Source organism: Crocuta crocuta, unplaced genomic scaffold (genome assembly GCF_008692635.1).
Source record: "Crocuta crocuta isolate KB4526 unplaced genomic scaffold, BGI_CrCroc_1.0 scaffold132, whole genome shotgun sequence".
Taxonomy (NCBI): Eukaryota; Metazoa; Chordata; class Mammalia; order Carnivora; family Hyaenidae; genus Crocuta; species Crocuta crocuta.
This window is the reverse complement of record NW_027528611.1, coordinates 4,280,725-4,297,594: the sequence shown is the minus strand read 5'-3', so window position 1 is coordinate 4,297,594 and position 16,870 is coordinate 4,280,725.

Below are 16,870 nucleotides of genomic sequence, written 5' to 3'. Positions count from 1 at the left end.
CATGCAGGTATGCAGTAGGTATGAAGCTTACTTAAAATTTAAAAATAAAATAATAATAATACATGTTTTTTTTTTTTTTTAAATATCCCGCTGGTAAAACATTTTTAAAATACAGGAAGGCAGAAAACAAAGTAATAACCATCTATCATCTCACCATGCAAGAGGCTAGAATGTAAAAGGCAGAAAACCTGAGCCGCACTGGAGGATGTGCGGGCTCACATGGTCAGGGCACAGACAGCTCGGGGCGCAACGCAATTCCCACCCTCTCTTGCATCTTCTTTCGTCTCTCAGAGTCCCTGCAGTCTCCGTCCCCATGTGTGTGGGAAGCAGGACTTACCGGAAGCAGTCTTACTGGGCTCACACCCTTACGATGACCTCAAGGGGAAGAAGCTTCTCTCCCACTCAAATTCAGAAACCCTCAGGGAAGGACTCTAACTGGCCGTCTTGGGTCACGTGGCCCAGGCGGTACTCTGGGGGACAGAGTTTTGTAATTAACGGTCATGCGATTGGGCTGGGAGAGAAACCAGGAGTTCCCCAAAAGAAGGGGCTGCTCTTCTCTGGACAAAAGGATAGCTGACCACTTTACACCCCCAAGGCAAAACTGTTTCTAATATTTGGCCTTTTGCAGGCAACAGAACCCAGGTCGGGTGGTTTACATAGAAAGGAAATTATTAGAGACTATAAGGAGTCTTCTGCTTCTGGCATTATAGCATCATGGCTAAGGAGAACAGCTGAACTCTGAAAAACATATTTATTTGAAATGTAACTGATCTGACAAGAGGTAGGGGATGCCCCCAAGCGCACCCCCTCCCGGACAAGGGATCGGGGGCTGGCCAGGGATGGGGCAGCAGGCAGCCAGATAAATTTCCTTCTGTTACTGGGAAGCTGAGGCTGGGGCCAAGCCCAAAACAGGGAAGTGGGGTGTTGGAGTCCCTCATTCAAGGGGAGAGGAAGTAACCCCAGATCATGGCGCTTCCTGGTACCTGCAGAAGAGGAAAAGCACATGCTGTCTGTGGGGCTGCTTCCCCAGTTCTCCACCGGGACCTACAGGACTCCTACCAATTTGAAACCAACAATGAGATCACAATCAAAGATGGCAGGCACATGGGGAGGCAAGTTACTATGTGAGTCAGCAGAAGCAATGAACTGCAGGCTTATATCCCTAAGGACTGAAGATTGAAGGATTTTCAGATACAAAATACAAAACATACATTTATGAAATAAAGAAAACATGCAGTCACAAGGAAGCCACTCAACAAAAACAGGAAAGAACAGATGGATTTTAAGATGGAGCTTCAAGAAATTAACACTAGGGGGCGCCTTAGTGATTCAGTCGGTTAAGCATCCGACTTTGGCTCAGGTCATGATCTCATGATTTGTGAGTTCGAGCCCCATGTCAGGCTCTGTGCTGACAGCTCAGAGCCTGGAGCCTGCTTCAGATTCTGTCTCCCTCTCTCTCCACCCCTCCCCTGACTCCCACTCTGTCTCTCAAAATAAAATAAAGACACAGACACAAAATTTTTAAACAAAAGGGTAATTACTGAGGCATGACTTAAAAAAGAACCATATTGGAGGAGCTAGTGTTCATTTTACAATTATTCTGTCTATCTTTGTCTTATGCACCTTTGTGTACATGTATTATATTTTATAATTGTTCAAAAGTTCCAAACAAAACAAAACCGGAGTACATACCACTATCAGACCTACACTAAGGGATTTTCTTCAGGAGGAAGGAAAATGATCTCAGAAGAGGAGGCTGAAATGCACGAGGAAACAGTGAGCAAATCAAACGATGAACATGTGGAGGAAAACTCAAACAAATCCTATCATATAAAATAACAATAAGGTAGAGTTTGACGGTGCCAACCAAAAAGGACAGTCCTAAAATGCAGAACAAAAATAGGTCAGGCAGGAGAAGATAACCAGCCTCAAAGGGTTCTGAGGTCTTTCCTGCATTATTCAATAAGGACTTTAATGTATTGCTCAACTATACATTCTGTTAATCTACAGATGGATTTTTTAAAATCCTGCTCATATTGTTCACAAAAGACACCTACAAGGCATAAGACAAAGAAAGTTCGAAAGTGAAAGGATAGAAAAGATATAACATCCACCCACAAAAAACTTAGCATACTTTTATTAATATCAGACAAGATAAGTTTTAAGATAAAATACCTTATTAGAGATAAAGTCATTACATAATGATACAAGTCAAATGGGTTCAAAGATATAAGAACTCTAAACACCTAATTAGCTTTCAAATATATGAAACAAAAAAAAAATGGACAGAACCATGAGAGAAATCAAAGACTCCACTATCATGACAGAACATTTCATAGACCTTTTCCAATCATTAACAAATCAAGAAGACAAATAAAACCCAGCAAAGGCGTGGAAGATTTGAATGACAGGATTAACAAACTTGATCTAATGGACATGCATAGAAGCCCGCACAATGAAGTAGGTACACTCAAGAATACATAGACTATTCACAAAAAATGATCACATGCTAATCACAAGTCTCAAGAAACATTAGTAGTTCAGTATCATGAAGACAGTAGTCTCTGACCACAATGTAATTACATCATCACTCATTAACAAAAAAGATAAATAAAAATGTTCCAGACATTTAAAACACACTCTCAAAATAAACGAGGTTTGGGTTGGGAGAGCACATGGGAATATGGATGAAAATAGAATGGCCATATGTTCACAATTGGACCTGGCTGTAGGTACCTAGGGGTTCATTATATATTCTCTTCTCTTTTATATATTTGTTTTCCACGATAAAAGTTCTGAAAAAAAAAAATAACATATGTGTCAAATAATTAACAGTAATTTTTAAATATTTTCCAATAAACAATAACGAAAATTCATCAAAACTTAGGGGATATGGTGAAAACAATGAATAGAGGAAAACAACCCATTGAAAGCTTGAAAAAAGAAGAAAGGCTGAAAATAACACATTAACTGTCCAAGTTAGAGAAAGAACAGCCACATAAATTCAAAAACAGCAGCAGTCAGGAAATGACAAAAATAAGAGCAGAAATTAATAGACAGGAAACAATGCAAGAGAGAGAAAATCAACGAGGTCAAAATTGGTTCTATGAAAAGGCCAATTAAATTGACAAACCTCTGGTGAGATCGACCAGAGAGAGAGAGAGAAGTCACAAATAAACAGTGAGGAATATGCCAAACAGCTCCCCTGGCCAAGAGTAGAAATGAAAGGCTGAAGGAAGTGTGGACAGCTGTGGCACATAGGGGTGGGACACTGACAGAGAGAGTCCAGATCAGCTCTGGTAAGGTGCCTAAGGTCACTCCACTGACCCTGGGGCTGGGCACCAGAACCTCAGCCACTTACAACGGCATCCCTGGGAGCCAGGGCCCAGCTCACCACTGTCCTCACCAAAGAAAAGGACTTCCCGGGGGCTCCTAGGTGGCGCAGTCAGTTAAGCGTCTGACTCTTGATTTCAGCTCCGGTCATGATGTTGAGGTTCATGAGTTTGAGGCCTACATCAGGCTCCGTGCTGACAGCATGGAGCCTGCTTGGGGTTCTCTCTCTTTCCTTCTCTCTGCCCCTCCCCTGCTCTCCCTCTCTCTCTCAAAATAAATGAATAAATATTAAAAAGAAGAGAAAGGTGCTTACCCCCCTCCTGCCCACCTACCACCCTTTTGCCATTCACAGCCCCTCGCAAGTGTCTGATTGGTGGAGCCTGTGCTCTAATTGGGAGAAAGACTCATGGTTCTGCCTTCTTCCTTGAGCATGCAGACGTCTCCAGATTTAGGGAGTGTGGTCAAAAGATGCTGGAAAGGTTAAGATGGTGATTTTATGTTATATGGATTTCTCTTCCCATAATTAAAACATGTTTAAATGCTGCAGCAGCCAAAAGGCATGTCACGGGGCCACTACAGGTAGTACTTACTAGGACCCTGGGACAGGCTGTGAAAAGTCTGAGGCTTTGTCCTACCTGCAAGCCAACAAGCTAGGCTGCCACGGTTTCATGGAGAGTGGCAGAAGACAGGAGATCCGTGGGTCAGAGACAAAGGACTGTATTGCTTAAGGCAGAGCGGGCATCATGAGTTTCCCGTGTGCACTGCTCCTCTTGCCCCACAAGCCCCATGGGGCGACGTGGAGCAGCCCAGGCGGGTGCCAGCACACAGCGGGCCTGCATCGCAGCTGAGGAGCCCCAGGCTTAGCGAACTCAAGTCTTTTATAAGGAACTACAAGGAAATCTGCCAACCTTAGCCCTGGAAGGAGACAATATGGGACAGTAAACAAACCTGCCCTCTGCTCTGAAGACAGACAATATCTCCATCCTCCAAGACTGTTCAACATACAAACATACTTTGTCCAGAACAAAGGCGTGTGTGTCGTGGAGGTCAGGGGCAGGAAAGGACAGGGCATTGCAAGCAGCAGCCACAGGCTCTCGGAGGAGCAGCATCTGACACGGTCAGGAGCGAGGCCCCACGGCAGCAGGGACAAGCACAAGGGCCAGGGAAACCCCAGATTCTCACATGAGCCCATGTAATGGGGATAGAGACTCAACAATAGCCCCTTCCCGTTGTCCTGCCAGCCAGCTAGGGAGTGGCTCCAAGCCAGTTTTAAGTTTATTTTGAAAAATACAGAAATGTGACACCGCTCAGGCCAAGGAGTTTTGGAAACAGCTCCCACTGCTGCCTAAATGGCCTGTCTCCTCCCTCTCTGGGGCCATTCAGCGGCTCACCCATTGCCTAGTCTCAGCTCCAGCCTCATTCCAAGCCCCTGGCCTCGTTCTACCCCAAGATAGTACAGCAGTAGCAGAGTGAGGGGGAGGGGGGTATTTTTACCCCATCTCCTCTCAAAAGGAGTCTAACTAACAACAACAAAAAAAAAAATATGCAAAATAAGATTTGTTACATCAAATAAGAGGCAAAATTGGGGTAAAATGGCCTTAACTGTGTACCCTATTACTCCATGTGTTTCTGGATTGGGCTGTGAGTTTCCTGGCGGCCATAGCAAAAAGGGAAGTAATAACATCATCGGATCCAAAACATAAATACAACACAGTTATTCCAAAGAAAGCTGACCATTCCTTTACTAATATGGGAGAGAGATTTCTTCCCTGATTCTCTTTGAGGGAGCATCATGTGATATAACAAAAATATCCTCAACAAATACAGAAAAATATCTGTTGTGATGCTTCCCCACGGTCTCCCTTAGTGAAGGGTACATGTATCCAATTCAATTCAGTGAGAGAAGTTCTAAGGGGCTAGAGAAATTCTAGCCACGGGCTTCTCGGAGGTCTCTCAGAAAGATTTAGAGGTTTGACTTGGTGACCCGGGCCTCACCTGCTGGCTTCACTTGCCTAGACTTGCTCTGGCCTCATTACTGAGCCTCCTGCCTGTGATGGGGTTTCCTCGATGGCCCTTCTGTAATAACCTGGCCTCTACACTGTAGCCTTAACCCAAAGCCCTTCTGGCTTCCCCTCCCACACCCGTGACAGACATCACAAATCCATCCCAGCACTGGTTCTCAGTTCCTGTCCGGGATCAGATGACAGTAGGGCTGTAACGATGTCTGCAATCAGCGTGACCAACAAAAGCTACCCAGGGCACCTACACCCCAGTAAGACAAAGATAAATAGCCTAAAAGAAAAATAGGCAAAAGATCAAAACGGGCCTTTCAAAGAAAGGAAGTGCCAGTGGCCAATCCACATGAAAAGGTGTTCAGTCTGACTAGTAATTAAGAAAACGCAAATAGTGGGGCGCCTGAGTGACTCAGTCGGTGAAGTGTTAGACTTCGGCTCAGGTCACGGTCTCTCGGTTTGTGAGTTCAAGCCCCATGTCAGGCTCTGTGCTGACAGCTCGGAGCCTGGAACCTGCTTTTTTTATTTTTTTAATTAAAAAAAAGAACATGTAAATTAAAACAAGAATAAAATACCATTTTCACCCAACAGGTTGGCAAAGACGAATACACCTTATAGAGCACGCAAAGAAACAAATTGTAGTTGGTTGTGGGAGTGTAAATCAGTGCCACCGCTTTGGAAAACAGTTTGATAATTCTTAGTAAACGCATAAACATTATGACCCAAAATTTCTACTTCCAGATAACAACTGCAGAGAAACTCGGCCTTGCGTGTCCAGGGAGTCATGTTCAAAAGGGTTCTCTGCGGCGTAGATTATAATCAGGAAATAGTATAATTATTCTTAGCAGGAAGGTAGATAAGCTGTGGTCATCGTAAGATAAAGGAGACGCGGAGATTTCAATGAGTGGGTTCAGGTTACGTACATCAGCGCTGATAGATCTCAGAAGCATCATGTGGAGATAAAGCAATTGGCAAAATGATATGTAATGCTATGATATCATTCATGCAGAATTTTCTAACACAAAGCAATATTGTTTATGGAAATACACCCATTTGGTAAGTTGTCAAGCATGTTTGGGAATGAAAGACCACTTCAGAGAAGGGAAAAAGAGGGAGGTCAAGGGTGGGCTTCAGTTTTTTTCCATGACATTAAAAAAAAATTTTAATGCTTTTATTTATTTTTGAGAGAGAGAGAGAGTGACAGAGCACAAGTGGGGAAGGGGCAGAGAGAGGAAGACACAGAATCCGAAGCAGGCTCCAGGCTCTGAGCTGTCAGCACAGAGCCCGATGCGGGGCTCAAACCACAAACCATGAGATGATGACCTGAGCTGAAGTCAGGGCTTAACCAACTAAGTCACCCAGGTGCCCCTATGTTTTAATTTTTTTTTCAGTTTATTTATTTATTTATTTTGAGAGAGAGAGAGAGAGAGAGAGACCGAACACAAGGAGGGGAGGGGCAGAGAGAAGGAGAGAAAGAATTCCAAGCAGGCTTTGCATCATCAGTTCAGAGTCTGATGCAGAGCTTGAACTCACAAACTGTGAGATCATGACCTGAGCCGAGATCAAGATCAAACACTTAACCAACTGTGCCACACAGGTGCCCCTATATATATTTTATAAAAATGTCATGGAGGGGCGCGTGGGTGGCTTAGTGGGTTAAACAGCCGACTTTGGCTTGGGTCATGATCTCACATTTTCTGAGTTCGAGCCCTGCATCCGTGCTGACAGCTCAGAGACTGGAGCCTGCTTCAGATTCTGTCTCCCTCTCTCTTTGCCCCTCCCCCATTTGTGCTCTGTATGTGTGTCTCTCTCTCAACAATAAATATTTTAAAAAATTTTTAGTTAAAATATATACAGATATTTGATCATATGTACATTCTGAACAAAATAAGCCAAAATATTTCAAACAAATAACTTTGTTAGAGGATTATAGGTATTTGTTACATCATTTTCTGTATTTTTCCGTATGTTTCCAATATTTCAAGACTTGTAATTAAAAAGCAAAACAAAGAGTCGCACGATCCTGTAGGGATGCTAGTCAGAGCGGGGTAGTGGCAGCGAGAGATCACTATTTCCATCCCCGCCTGGAGTCCCAGTTTCTCTGACTACCACCCCCCCTCTCCCCACACACACACACTATGGTAGTCCCCAGTGTCCCCACACTGTCCCCAGGACTCAGCCATTGCTCACCTGATCACAGGCCTTGCTGGCACCGCCTGGATCCCTGACGGTCACCTGCTGGAAACCCCACCACCACCAAATGCATGTCCCAGATGGCCACCCATCACTCGTCACAAAAGGTTGAGCAGGGACCACGGGATTTTTTTTTTAACCTTTATTTATTTTTGAGAGAGAGAGACAGAGCACGAACAGGGGAGGAACAGAGAGAGAGGGAGATACAGAATCTGAAGCAGGCCCCAGGCTCTGAGCTGGCTGTCAGCACAGAGTCTGACGCGGGGCTCGAACCCACGAACCGTGAGATCATGACCTGAGCCCAAGTCGGATGCATCACTGACTGAGCCACCCAGGCGGCCCGAGACCACGGGATTTAAAGCCAGAAGATGTGGGTTCAAACAGTAGTTCTGCCACCTCTTGGCTGTGTGACCCTGAGCGAGGCACTTTACTTCATGGTAAGGATGGTAAAACAACGGAGAGAAGGAACCTGGGAACCTCACGTGTGTGCAGCGAGCCTACCAGCCCTGAAAAGCTCACCTTGGTCTTACGGACATTGAAGAGAAGGAAATTCTGCCTTGTTTAAGCCACTGCGATGTTAGGGATTGAGGGGATACGGCTCTTCCCAGAACGCCCCACCCCTCCCCTCAACATTATCCAAAGCTTTGCTTCTCAAAGTGTGGTCCCCAGACCAGCGGGCACAGGCCTCGGCTGGGAACTTTGAGATGCAGAATCTCCAGCAAGATCCAGAGACCTGTGTGCGCCCCGGAGCCCTGCTGCAGGCCTACGATACGAGAGGGACTTTCCTGTGGCCTTGGATTTGCTAAAACTGCAAAACCAGGAAACCCAGGTACGGCGTACTCTACTCCTTTGTTCGTGAGTGGCTCTGTCGGTTTAGTGTACACTTTTGGTTCAGGTCGTGATCTCACAGTTCGTGAGTTCAAGCCCCACAGGGGGCTCTATGCGGACAGCTCAGAGCCCGGAGCCTGTTTTGGAATCTGTGTCTCCCTCTCTGTCCTTCCCCCACTCACGCTCTGTCTCTCTGTCTCTCAAAAAAGAATAAACATTAAAAAAAAAAATTAAAGTCGCTCCCAGGGCAGGGGCGCTTGATGGCGCATGACTCAGGTCATGATCTCACAGTTGTGAGTTCAAGTCCCGCGTTGGACTCTGTGCGGATGGTGCAGAGCCTGCTTGGGATTCTCTGCCTCTCTCTCTCCCTCTCAAAAATGAATAAATAAACATTTAATAAAATAATAAAGATAAAAAAATAAAGCTGCTTACAGGGCAAACAGCCCCCCAGGGTCCTCGGTGAGAGGACTGTGAGCAGCCCCCGTGCCAGCAAAGTGAATGATGTGGCTTCTCCCTTTGTGGCAGCCCCCACCCGCCACCACTGTGCCCACCGCAGACCCATCGAGGAAAGGGCTCCAAGGTGATCTGGGAGGGACGCCCACAAGAAGGGGAAGCAAGCAAGCGGCTCCTTCCCCGGAAGGGCTGGAGGGGCAGCCCAGTGGTCAGCAAGTGACCACCACCAAACTGGAACAGGGCATCAGGGAAGCAGAGGTGAGGGAGAAGGGACAGTCTTTCTCCCAAAGGGGTGCAGTTACGGTACATCGAGACCGTGATGTCCCGGGGACACAGCTCTGTCCGTGCAGGCGAACTTTCCTGAAGAAAGGGGGCCCGGTGCCTGCAGAGGGGACCCTTTCTCCCTTGGCTCCTTCCAGCCCCAGGTCCCCGTGCTTGCAGACACCCCTTAGCTGTGGAGGCCTCGGCGAGCCTCCTGCGTCCGCTCATGGTAAACACACACGTTTGCCAAGCGGTGGAGGGCAGGCTGCCCCTTCTCTCTGCCCACCGTCTCCCTGCAACGTCTATCTCGTCCTGCTCAAACGCAAGACCCATTCAGGAAAGTCGGCACCCGAACTGCAGGAAGTGCAGAGGAGAGAACAGAGAAAAAAAAAACAAAAACAGAAAACAGAAGGATGGAAATTATTCAATCATAAAGCCCAAATGTGGAAGCAACTCAAATGGCCATCAGCTGATGAATGGGGAAATAAAAGGTGGCATAGCCATAGAACGGAATATTATTCAGCCATAAAAGGAAATGAAATATCAGCATGAAATATCAGGATGAACCTTGAAACCCTGCCAGACACAAAGAGCATATATCATATGGCCCCATTTACATGTAAATGTCCAGAATAAGCAAATCTATCAAAATGGAAGGTACAGGCGCCTGGCTGGCTCAGTCGGTGGAGCACACGACTCTTGATCTCAGGGATAGAAGTTCGAGCCCCATGTTGGGGGGATAGATGACTTAAAAACTCAAGTCTTTTTTTTAAAAAATGAAAGAAATGGGCGCCTGGGTGGCTTAGTCGGTTAAGCGTCCAACGTCAACTCAGGTCGTGATCTCGTGGTTTGTGAGTTCGAGCCCCGCGTCCGGCTCTGTGCTGACAGCTCAGAGCCTGGGGTCTGCTTCAGATTCTCTCTCTCTGTCTCTATTAAAAAATTAATAAACTTTTAAATAATAAAAATGAAAGAAACAGAAAGTACATGAGTGGTGGCCCAGGGCTGAGGAAGTGAGGGAATGAGGGATGGGTAGGCTATCTTTTTTGAAGTAATGAAAATATTCTAATCAATTGCGGTAGTGGGTGCACAGCTCTGTGAACATACTAAAAGCCAGTGAGGTGTACACTTTGAACAGGCGAATTCTTTGATATGTGAACTATATCCCAATAAAGCTGTTTCTAAAACTTAAAAAAGAAAGACAGAGAAGCATTCAAGAACATTTTTCTGAAGTGAGGGATATGAGTTTCCCAACGAAAATGGCCTGTCAGGTGCCGATGCAATGGACAAAAATAGACCCTCACCAGCGCCCGTCATCATGGAATTTCAGACAGGGACATGCTACGAGCTTTCAAAGAGGAAAAATAGGTCACTTTCCTAAAAAAGGTCAGGAACGAGAAGGGCTTCCGGCCGCTCCACAGCCACCTTAGAAACAAGAAACCAGTGCCTCATCACCTTTGACATCTTTCCTTCGACATGATTTCCTGCCCAGAAAGATGGAGCCAGTCTAAGCAGCAATCAAATGTGAGAGTAAACTAAAGACATTGAGGCACCTACCCTGTCTTGAAAGGTCCCCTCCCACCAGCCCTTCCCAGAAAGTTATACGATGGTTTCCACCCAGAGAGAGGAGGGGGTGAACCACGGACGATGTGGGGCCCAGAAGGGGGTCACTGGGATGGACCTCGGGAAGGGTGGTGAAGGCAGGGCCCAGGGTCCCGGCCAAGCACCCGGCAGAGAGAGAGCAGCCAGATAGCATGAGACGCCTCTGCCGTCTTTTACAATAAATTATGGTGTTTAGGCCCCTAGATAAAATAATGAGTGTTGACGATAGAAAATACGATGCACAGAACCCGGCTCCCACACGCTCTCGTTCACTTGCTGATAAGGTTCTTCTTGCTACGCCAGGCACAGCCACCTGTCAGCTGGGAGCCCTCAGGCTTTGACCTCATGGTTTACAAGTGGCAACAGAGCAGCAGAAATTCAGGGGAGCCCGCGCCCCCCCTCATCTACATGCCTGCTGGGTCCCCAAGCACAGGCCTCCCCACCCACTGGAAGGGAGCTCCAAGCTTTCAGGACTCATTCATCACATCACAGACTTCTCCAGAAGGCGCTCTGGTCCCCTCTCAGGAGACCTGAAGGCCGACTGTGACCAGAGGCTCTGCGCAGCTCACCCTCCCTGGCAAAAATAGACAGCCCTTCCCGGGCTTCTAACTACTTCGTATACCCACTGCCATTTTCATTCCCGTACCTGCAAATCCTGCTTGATAAAATTTTCTAGGATTTTCTTTTGATTGAGGCAGAAAATGAGTGGAGGGGAGAGCGTGCCCAGAAGTCATGAAGTCACAGAAGCCGGTGTGCAGAGGAATCCAAGTGCGTGCGCCTAAAATGGAAAGTTTTGAGGCAGGGGTTTGCAAGAAGTCAAGCCGGCCAGGTGAGCTGGAGGGCGGACCCCTGGACTGTGGCCCCTGGACCGTGGGGGCCTTGAAGGCAGGGCGGCCGATTGATGGCCACACCCTCTCCCAAGGGGCAGTCCCGGACTTCCCTGAGCTCCAGAGCAGCCGTGGGCACTGCTGGCCAGGGTCCGGGGCACTGCGAGGACTCTCCCACCCTGCTGGCCTGCCGCCCTTGACTGCCTGGCCTGGAGGGGTCTGAGGGCAGTGGACGGACACAGCCACTACGACAGGGGAGCTGCCTCGGAGCCGGACGCCCGGGAGGTGAGCAGGCCTGGCCCAGGGAACCTGTCTCTGTTCAGCGGCCACACCCTGAGTTCTGGTCCCAGACAAGAGTTGGGGCCCAGGCTGGGGCCCCAGCTCTCCGCGTCTGCGGTCAGTGATCGGGAGAGAGTGGACAACGCCCTCTCCATCCCAGGTTATCTCACCTAGGCCACACATGAACATCTAGAAAGGTTATGGGATTAGACTTGTGGTCAAGAGAGCCATCGTGCAGGTGGTGAGGCATCATCATTCCCCTCCTGAGCTGGACCCTCAGCGCTACCTTCCCCACCCTTCCGCTCGCCACAGCCCTCAGGGCCCTCGGAGCCTTGTTTTTTCCTCTAAAGGACAGGAACAGAGGCAGGGGGTCGTCGCACAGTCGCAGCCCAGGAGCACAAACTGGCCCTACCCCAGCCAGACATCCCGCGCCTGAAGCCCCTTCAGAGCAGGCGCGGCAACGCCGGCCACAGCCACTAGGTGGCGCCAGGAAACCGCTGGAGACGCCCAAACCCAAACCCAGCCCCAGCTCGCTTCACAGCTCTTCCCCTCTTCGCACGCCGGCCGGTCCCCTCGGCCGCGTCCGCACCCGGGCCTCGATTCACGGCGGAGCCTGGCCCGCGGAGGCGGGGCAGATGCCGGGACATCCTCGTGGAAGGAGCCTAGAGACCGCTTCGGTCCAGGGCGACCTGGAGGCTGGACTTGCGCACCCCAGTATCTGGGGTTATAAAGGTGCCCCCATCAGGTGGGCAGCCCACCCTCCCTACAGGACCTATTGGGGTGAGCCGGTTCCTCCTGGATTGTAAAAGGGAGAGCGTGGAAATAAAACGTGGAGGAGAAAGAGAAGACTTTGTTAGCAGAGCACCTGCTGTGCCCAGCTCTGCCCGTGCCGGCTCTGGGCCGGATTTAGTATTTCTCACCTTTACAGGGATGCGCCTATCACCAACCGTTCCCCACCCTCCCTTCCCAGGCTGCACGGCTCTGGGTGCTGGGAGCTCACTGACAATGGAGCTCACGTCTGACACCAGCCCCAAACCCTCAGCCAGGGCCACCCCATCTGTGTGGGACCACCTCAACCCCAAGGAAGGGCAGAGGTGCTCCCCACTGAGCTGGGCCAGGAGTCATGCCGGAGACCTGGCCCACACCTAACCTGAAGCCTGAGGAAGCTGGGTCCCCAGGACAGGCTCCCCACCCCCACCCCGTCCACCCCTGAACTGCAGCCGCTTCCCTCCCAGCCCACACACCCTGTTGTGAACATAACCGGGAGGCCTGAAAAGAACAGGGGGTTATTAGAGCCCACGCAGACCCGGAATAAAGCTGGCTCTGCACTTCCCGGCTGTGTGATCTTGGGCAAGTCATCTAACCTCTCTGGGTCTCACTGTCTTATCTGTAAAGTGAAGGCACTTGTACCCACCCTGGGGAGTTGCAGCTGTTGGAAACCATCCCCATGAAAGAACAGTCCTGGTATGTAGCAGATCCTCAGTAAACTGCTTATTGGATACTTATCGGCTCTTATTTTTGTACCAGGCCCTCCGCTGATGTTCAAGGGATCCCAGAGATGAATGAGATGTGGCTGCTGGCCTCCAAGAATGACGTTTGGAGAAGATAAGATTCAGGCTTCAAAATTCAGGCGGCATTTTCCTGATGTAAACCGTGCTGGCATTCAAACATTGATTGTGTTTCAGGCTATAAAGATGCTGCAAAAAACAATGAATGTAGCTACCCTTCGTTGAGCATATACTCTGCACCAGGTTCTTCACCTACATTTGTTCGACAGCTGTGTACTGAGGTCCTGGTGGGTGCCAAGTACTCTGCAGGGACCAGGGACTCGGTGAGCAGAACGGTGACTGCCCGCATGGAGCAGACACGCTAGTGAGGAACAGATGACAAAGTCATGACACAGATGCACATGTAATTAAGGTAAGTGCCTCTTCAAGGCACATGGAAGGAGTCAGTACCGAGGTGGGCACCCGAGGGGGGTGGGGAGCATCCGCCCAGATGCAGGCAGCGAGAGGGGGTGTCGTGAGTACCAAATTTTAAAACAATAAGAACCCACTAAAAGTCCGTCTGCTTTTTATTATCACTGCATACCAGCAATTCTGAACAGTGTCCCCCCCCCCGATTCTTTTGTTACTTCTCGACCTCAACAATTGTTTCCATTACTGTTAATTTTTAGTAATATACATGTAAGTTTCAAATTAGTACATTTTCATTACTTATCCCTTAGAAAACATTGTATTCTGCTTGGAAATTAATTGGGAGGATTCCCAGTCAGTGAGCCACTCCCGGGACCAGCTACCCGCGGTCATGTGGATGCAGAATTGTTCACGCTCACTTCAGAGGAATGTTGTGCCTTGAATCCCTATTGCACTGTCCTTCATTTAAACAGCCGGTTTGGAATAAACACTGGTAGCATAGTCCTATGGGACCATTTGGAGTTCCTATTTTTAAAAAAATTCAACTGGGAAGATATCTGAAAGCTGCTAGAATCGATCCTGGAGAGCTAGATGTGGACAGTACCGCAATTTCTGGAATTTCTTGTGAAATGGACTTTTTCCCGATTTCCACCAAACGTATCCTTATGTTTAAGGCTTTCCCTAATTATTTGTGTATCTATTGCTTCGGGTGAGAAAGAACATTTCCAAATAAAAATTAATGAAAAATAGTCTTTGGTTAATTGTGATCAAAGATAAATTGACACATCTGATAAATCTAAGCTACTTTTTGAACATAAAAATATGCAAAGATGAGGGGCGCACGGGTGGCTCAGTCAGCTTAGTGTCTGACTTTGGTTCAGGGCATGATCTCACAGTTTGTGAGTTCAAGCCCCACATCAGGCTCTGGGCTGTCAGCACAAGCCTGCTTCAGATCCTGTCTCTCTCTCTCTCTCTCTGCCCCTCCTCTGTCTCTCTTTCAAAAATAAGTAAACATTTGGGGCGCCTGGGTGGCTTAGTCGGTTAAGCGTCTGACTTTCGCTTGGGTCATGATCTCGCGGTTCGTGGGTTCCAGCCCCGTGTCGGGCTCTGTGCTGACTGCCAGCTCAGAGCCTACAGCCTGTTTCAGTCTGTGACTCCCTCTCTCTCTGACCCTCCCCTGCTCACGCTATCTCTTTCTCCTAGAAATAAATAAAACATTAAAAAAAAATAAGTAAACATTTTTAAAAGTATGCAAAGATCAGGGTTTTTAAAATGTTTTTTATTTATTTTTGAGAGAGAGCACAAGCAGGGTAGGGGCAGGGAGGAGAAGGGGATAGACGATCCCCTGACAGCAGTGAGCCCGTGTGGGGCTCCAACTCCTGTACCGCGAGATCATGACCCATCAAGCCGAAGTCGGCCGCTTAGCCGATTGAGCCACCCAGGCGTCCCGCAAAGATCAGTTTTGACAGAGTCTGACATATCTGTGGAAGGCTGGAAAACAGAAAACGCAATGTTATTATCCATTCCCACAGTAGATGCAAACAGACATTGTTCCCTTTTCTCAAAAAATACATGAATGTAGGGGCGCCTGGGTGGCTTAGTCGGTTAAGCGTCCGACTTTCGCTTAGGTCGTGATCTCGCGGTTCGTGGGTTCGAGCCCCGCGTCGGGCTCTGTGCTGACTGCCAGCTCAGAGCCTGGAGCCTATTTCAGAGTCTGTGACTCCCTCTCTCTCTGACCCTCCCCTGCTCACACTGTCTCTCTCTCTCCTAGAAATAAATAAAAAATATTTTTAAAAAAATACATGAATGTAATTAAAAAGTATGAATCCATTACTTAAAACATTTTATTGCACTATAATATTTGTTTTACTTTATTTTTTACCATGATGATTATGTATATGAAATTCCATAAAAGAAATTTTGTGCTGCATTTTTCATTGGTCACTGTTACTATTCATGTCGTGATTATTATTGAAAATCACGCATAGAAGAGGGACTTTTTTTTTTTTAATCTACTCTCCATATCACATACTCTAAGTATGCCCCTGCCATCAGGAAAGGCTTCCCTTGAGTAAGTAAAACCCCAGCTAAGGCTCGAAGGGTGAGTGGAGATGGCCAGGGAAAGAGGGGTGCTCGGGGCAGAGAGAACATGTGCAAAGGCCCTGTGCCAAGGCAGAGGAAAAACCTCAAAACTGGCACTATGGCAAGAGCAGAGTGGGCAAAAAGGAAAGGCCGCAAGCTGAGACCCCGGAGGGCAGCAGGGGCTATGTGATTGTTATGGGATTTGGTTGAACTCTGAGAAAAAACAAATAAGTGACTTGAATTAGATCACATTTTTTTTCTGTTTCCCCTAAGAAAAGCCCAAAGGTTGGCAGGTGTGTGCATAGCAGTGTTAGGGACCAGGTGCCTTTTTTCTTTTTGCTCCACCTAGCCCCAGTATTAGCTTCCTCCTCATGGTCCAAAATGGCTGCTTGAGCATCAGCCATCACGTGTGCATTCTAGTCAGCAGGAAACAGGAAGGGGCAAAGGAAGCCCCAACCCAAACACACATTAGAACCCAACACCTGCCTGCATCCAGTCAGTCCCGATTTAATCATTTGGCCCATCCCAGCCACAAGGGAGTCTGAGAAATGGAGTCTATTTAAATGGCCTTGTGCCTGGCTATAGGCAAGGGTGCTCTTTCTAAAGAAGAAAGAATGGGGGCACCTGGCTGTTTCAGTTGGTGGAGTGTGAGACTCTTGATCTCAGAGTTGTGACTTCGAGCCCCACATCTGTGTAGAGATTACTTAAAAATAAAAATTTTAGGGCAGCTGGGTGCCTCAGTCAGTTAAGCATCTGACTTGACTCAGGTCATGATCTCACAGTTTGTGAGTTCGAGTTCTGAAACCGATAAGCTTGAGCCCCACTTCAGGTGAGCCCTGCTTCTCTCTCCTTCTCCCTCTCTCTCTCTCTTTCTCTCTCTGCCCCTTGTGGGATTCTCTCTCTCTCTCTGTCCCTCATTCATTGCGCCCTCTCTCTTTCAAAAAAAAATTTTTAATAAAGTAAAATAATATCTTTAAAAAATAAAATAAAGAAGGGAAGTCAAAACCACAATGAGATACCACCTCACACTGGTCAAAGTGGCTAACATTTGTTTTAATGTTTTTAATTTATTTCTGAGAGAGAGAGA